This window comes from Atractosteus spatula, chromosome 14 (genome assembly GCF_055471065.1).
Source record: "Atractosteus spatula isolate fAtrSpa1 chromosome 14, fAtrSpa1.hap1, whole genome shotgun sequence".
Classification (NCBI taxonomy): Eukaryota; Metazoa; Chordata; class Actinopteri; order Semionotiformes; family Lepisosteidae; genus Atractosteus; species Atractosteus spatula.
Genome location: NC_142719.1, coordinates 18,508,216 through 18,513,964, shown reverse-complemented (window position 1 = coordinate 18,513,964; position 5,749 = coordinate 18,508,216).

Below are 5,749 nucleotides of genomic sequence, written 5' to 3'. Positions count from 1 at the left end.
CTGGTGTTGCTGGTTTAATTAATTTTGCTGTCTATGGCAGCAGCATGGAGGAGTAGTTAGAGCTCTGCCCTTGGAATTGTAAGGTTATGGGTTCAAATCCTGTGGTATCTTTGAGAACAGTGCTTCTCTCTAATTGTTCCAATAAAATACCCAGCTGAAATGGATACAAAATTACCAGACTTATAATAGTCCGCAGTGCACAGCTGTAAGGGTAAAGTATGGGATGCTACACAGAAGATTGCTGATGTGCAGCTGTACTTGGTAAACGCATGAAATATTGGCAGCCTGTTTTAGCAGGCCGGTGCTTTTAATGAACTGTAACCATTCAGGAAGACAGTCTGTGCCTACTTGACGGTCAGGAGTGAAATGAGTGAATTGGCTGATCAGCAAAGTTACGGAAATCGGGTTTCATCAGGTGGGTTGTTGCAGTGGGAAGAAGTGCCTTGTGGCACTGGGGCCCTGGGTTCAATTCTGGAGCTAGGGGGCTGTCTGTGTGGAGTTTGTAGGCTCTCCCTGTGTTCGCATGGGTTTCCTCCAGGTGCTCCGATTTCCTCCCACAGTCCGAAGACGTGTTGATGGGGGAAACTGGCCCTGGTGTGTGTGCGTGCCTGTGCCTGTGCCTGTTCCAGTCCCCCTGCGACCCTGCATAGGAAGAAGCGGGGTCAGAAAATGGATGCAGGGGGTTTAATATGCCCCACAAACAGTACTCTGATGGACTACACATGAAGTGAAATAAACTTTCCACAGGCAGAAGAAAAAAGGTTCCTCTTCTCTCCTGTCCCATCTCCTCTGTGCCCCAGCTGCAGTTTCACATACTCAGACATGCCGCGCCGTGTCTCTCCAGCGACAGAGATTCCCTGGAGCCGATGCCGTAGACCTGCGCCTGTCCCTCTGTCCCGGGTCATCAAGTGGATTTGTATCGCCTGGAGAAAAAAAAAAAGGTTTCATGGCAACAGGCTGCCACTGGAAAGATGTTCCAGCTGACAGTTTTACCAATTACAGCAAAATACTTCGCATTCTACAAACATAATTTATCTGTAGAATAGCTCATGTGCTGTATATCAACTTCATAATTTACCAACTTACATAAGGCTTTGGTAACAGCAGCAGCTATATCACCCTGCAGCCCACTGACGTGCAGCAGGTGTGAGCCTGGTCAGTACCTGGAGGGGAGACCTCCTGGGAAAAACTAATGTTGCTGCTGGAAGAGGTGATAGTGGGACCAGTGGGCACTCACCCTGTGGTCTGTGTGGGTCCTAATGTGACATTATAGTGATGGGGACAGTTTACTGTAAAAAGGTGCTGTCCTTTTGGATGAGATGTAAAATTCCCCCTGGCTTTTACCAATCATGGCCTCCATATAATCCCCATCTATGAATTGGCTTCATTACTCTCTGTTCTCCTCCCCACTGATAGCTGGTGTGTGGGAGTGTTCTGGAGCACTATGGCTGCTGTCGCATCATCCAGGTGGGGCTGCGCAGTGGTGGTGGTGGAGGGGAGTCCCCATTACCTGTAAAGCGCTTTGAGTGGAGTGTCCTGGTCCTGGAGGAACACTGTCTCATCTGGTTTTTACTCCAAATGAGTGCTAAATCACAGGGTACTTAATTTTAGGTTTCCATTTGTGGGGTTCAGTTGTGTAAGGGAGATCTGGGCTGGAACAACACACGGCAGGTGTGTATATGTGTGTGTGGTGTGTGAGGGGTCCCCAATACCAGGATTATGAATATATAATCTTGAATACATATAGAAAACAAACAAGACCTAAATATGTAAAGCTAACCTCCAGCTTGAGTTCAATCTTCCTAGCTCAGTTTATAGAACATGTATAAATTCCCAGGTAGAGCTATGAAATACAGAAAAACTGCAAAATTCTTTTGAATTAGATTGTAACTTCTCCAGGGTGGCAGGGAGCACAATGGTTCGCATTGCAGCCTCTCAACACTGGGTGCCATCTGTGTGGAGTTTATATCCACAGCTTTGAGTAGGTTTCCTCCAAGTGCTCCTGTTTTCCTCCCACTGTCCAAAGACAGTTAACTTTTGGGAAAACTGGGCTTGGTGTGTGTGTCTGCCCTGCGATGGACTGGTGTCCTGTCCCGCATTGCGTCCTCTGCTTGCGCGGATAGACTCCAGCTTCTCCGCAAAGGTTTAAATAAAAACTTTCACATTTACGGAAAGCACGTAAAATTGTGCTATATTAAATTGACACCGATGTCCTTTAATCCTGGGCTTGCTTTCAATTGCACATGTAAACCTTTTCTTAATTAAAAAAGCCCGTTTCGACCAGCGTGACCGACTGTACGCATGCGCATTAGCTACGCGCTGTGTCCGAGAAGAGCTCGTGAGAAGCTGCACATGAAGTTGGCCGGTTTTCAAGATTTGTCTCTTGACGCAGGAAGCAATAGACGTAAGTAATGGAAATAAAATTAAGAAGATAAATTTGGCTCACCACGTTTTTTCCGGTAAATGTCACTGGAGCAGGAGCTGTTTAACAAGCTGTGCATTTAAACACAATTGTCAAACCCTAAAAAGCACAACGGTATCTGTTGGGTTTCATCCTTAACGCCGTCGTTTTTAATACGCTTAATAAGTCTTACAGTGCTTATCAGTCGGGTTTCACCGTTTCCCCGCAAACATAATGGGAGAGACCTTTGAATTGTCTTCACCCTCTGGGAAATTCTAACTGACATTGCCCGGGGGAACATTTTCGCTTCCTTGTAGAAAGAGTTTTTTTCCGAATTTGCACATTCCTGACTGGGCTCCTGCACGCCGTGACCGCAGCCTTCTGCTAACTGGGAGATCGGATATTGGCTTGTTGGACTCCTAAAACCGAGTGGGACGCTAAGGATAGCTCATAGGTACAGATTTTATTTCTTATGGAACGTTGTAAATGATTGAGTATATAATACGTTGCCCCTTTTAGTCCAGTCTTTTCAGATGTTAGAAGTTATGCCAGGCTGGGCCAGGTCAATAATGGAATGGAAGGCTTCTAAAGAGCAACAGGCTGCTGCTGTAATTGATGTTGTACACCAGTAGGTGGCATTCTGGACCTGATATTCCAAACCAAGGCCCCAGTATGTGGTGACACTGTGCTGTAGGAGTGCCATCCTTCAGATAAAGACAATAAACTGAGATCCTGACTACTTGGGCATTAAAGATCCCACAGCACTGTTGGTTGGAGTAGGGGTGTTAACCCTGGTGTCCTGGCAAAATTCCCCTCTGTCCTTCCTAAATGCATCTGGTGAAGCACTTCCTTAAGTCTCCACCTGATCAGCTGAGTAGTGGGGCTGTTGCATGACAGTGGTGGATGAATTGGATCCCCTTCATTATGTAATTAATATATATTGTTTTTGATCATGCGGTGTGAAATATTGTTATCTCTTTAGGCCTTGCCCAGTGGAGTTACAGACTGCTCATGTGACCTCATATTCTTGCTTTGTTGCAGCTGCACACTCAAGTCCAGATGTTCTTCATGAAGAGGGGTGCTGGCACAACTGGGTGCCCCTGCAGCGAAAGCTCCCAAAGGAGAACTCTGCCCTGACAGGTGCCCAAGGGTTACCCGACAAGTCTCAGTCTGTGGCAGGAGGGGCAGCTTGAAGCAGTACGATCTTCCCATCGTCTGCTGGCCTTTTAGATGAGGTATGTTGGTGGTTTCTGTGACAGTACCAGTTCTTTAAAGTACAGTAGTTTTTTTTATCTACATCAGACTATTCAGCTTGTATAAATGGGCAAGCATGGTAACATGAAATGTGTGTGACACCACCTAAGAAACCTATAAAAGTCAACTTTTAATTTTATCTTCAGTGTCAATTTGCTTGCCTTCCTCCTCTTTTGTCATTTCCGGGGTCATAAATGACCAAAGGATTTTATGGGGTCAAAGCAGTGTTCAAGCAGGTTGCGGTGCTGTCGATGCCTGATCTGTGCCTCTTCAGAGAAGGCAGTGGGTTTCCTGGAATACATTGTTCTGGCACTAGATGGTAGTGGTACACAATGCAAACTAACATTTCTGTTACGAGCAGTCCAGCACTTTAACTTCATTAAGTGCAGCTTAACAAACAAGTCTTACGTTTTTGTTTTTCTGCTGTTTGTTGGCTGATTATAGGCTTCCTTTCTCTTTTTGGTCTTTATTTCTACCTCTGTTCCTTTCTGCTTTTTTCTTTTCTTCTTTCGTCTCTGGTCCATCTTGCTGGCCTCACTTTCTTGTCACTGGTTGGACTGTCTTCACTCTTGGTTCCACTAATTTATGTTGACGTTTAAGGTTTGTATTGTCTTTTTTTTATTCAGACATGGTCCAGATTTCTGGATTCCCTATATCTTCAGCTCTGTGTTGCTGATACTTTATCACCCCTACACTTTCTATGGATTTCCAGAAAACACTAAAATCTTGAAAGCATTAGGAATTAATCTTACTCTGTCCCCTCTCTCTCGCTCTCATTCATAAAGATGGTGTGTATATAATTATGTAGCTAAGGTTGTTCTCCTGTCCTGGTGTTACCAGTGGGAACACTTTCATAAACGCACCACAAGATGGCAGGCTTACCCCACATGTTCCCTGTTTTGTTAGCTGTTCATTTTATATTTTCAGTATTGTCCATCATGTTTTAGGGAAGTGTCCTGCCAGTGGGGTCAGGAGGCAGGGGTAGAAGAGAGAGAAGGGGAGGCCGTGTCAGTTAATATTTAGAGCTGAATAATTGTGAGAGAATAGGAGGCAGTGCGAGTTATTGGTTACAGGAGAGGAGGCAGTATAGAGATGCACAAGTTTGGGTAGGTATTGCAGACAACCACAAGAAGGAGCAGTTTGATTAAATGTTGTGGTATTGGTGGCGATCTGCTGCTTTTGTTTGCCTTTTAGAAATGTTATGTACCTTAGGAAAAAGTGTATGCTCTTTCTTTAAAACACCACTTTAAGGTTTTATTGGTTCCCCACTGATTTCTTTTCTTTTTTTTTAAATAAAGGAATGGATTTATTGGTGTTTGTTTCTCTTGTGCATTTGAATTACTAGATACTAACTAACGTACTAACTAACTAGTAACTGTCCACTTTATGCTTGTTAACTTTCTGTTCATTTTTATGTACTTTCCGTCCAGCTGCACTTAAGAAGCTCATGGTCACAAAAAGCTCAATTTATTGTTTGTAGAGAGATAAAACACAATTACCCCATCTGTGTTTCAAACAAGGGTGTTGATAAAAATTATTTAAAAAGTAGCTATAACAACCTTGATGGCAGTTAAAGCTTTACTTTTCTTGACGATTACTTGTAATTTTTTTACAGAATGTATTCATGCCATACAGTTAATCCCAGTTAATTGTTTAACCAGTTAACTTCTTTATGACAGAGGAAGATGATAATTATGAGAGCAGCTGTGTATAAACTGTAACAGAATCCAGTGAGGGTTTTCTCAAGACTTATAGATGCCATTTTATGAACAGCACTATTTTCAAACAGTTTTTAAATTTGCTTGTAACTGAAACAAATTGCAGCAAAATGCAAAAGAAGAAGAGTTTCCTTGACATAGCCCCCTTGCTAATTTAACTACTAACTGAAATAAAGTAGAAATAGTTTGCTACATTCCTTAAGTATAGTTTTCTAAGATGTGTGCTTTACATAAGTGTTTTATTTTCTGGATACTGTACCTTTCAATCAAGTACTTTGGTTTAGAAAAGACAGTACTTTTACCCTACTACATTTCCCAGAAGCGTTTCTGTTACTCGTTCTATCCTGGTTGTTGATGTTTACACGGGATGGGATTC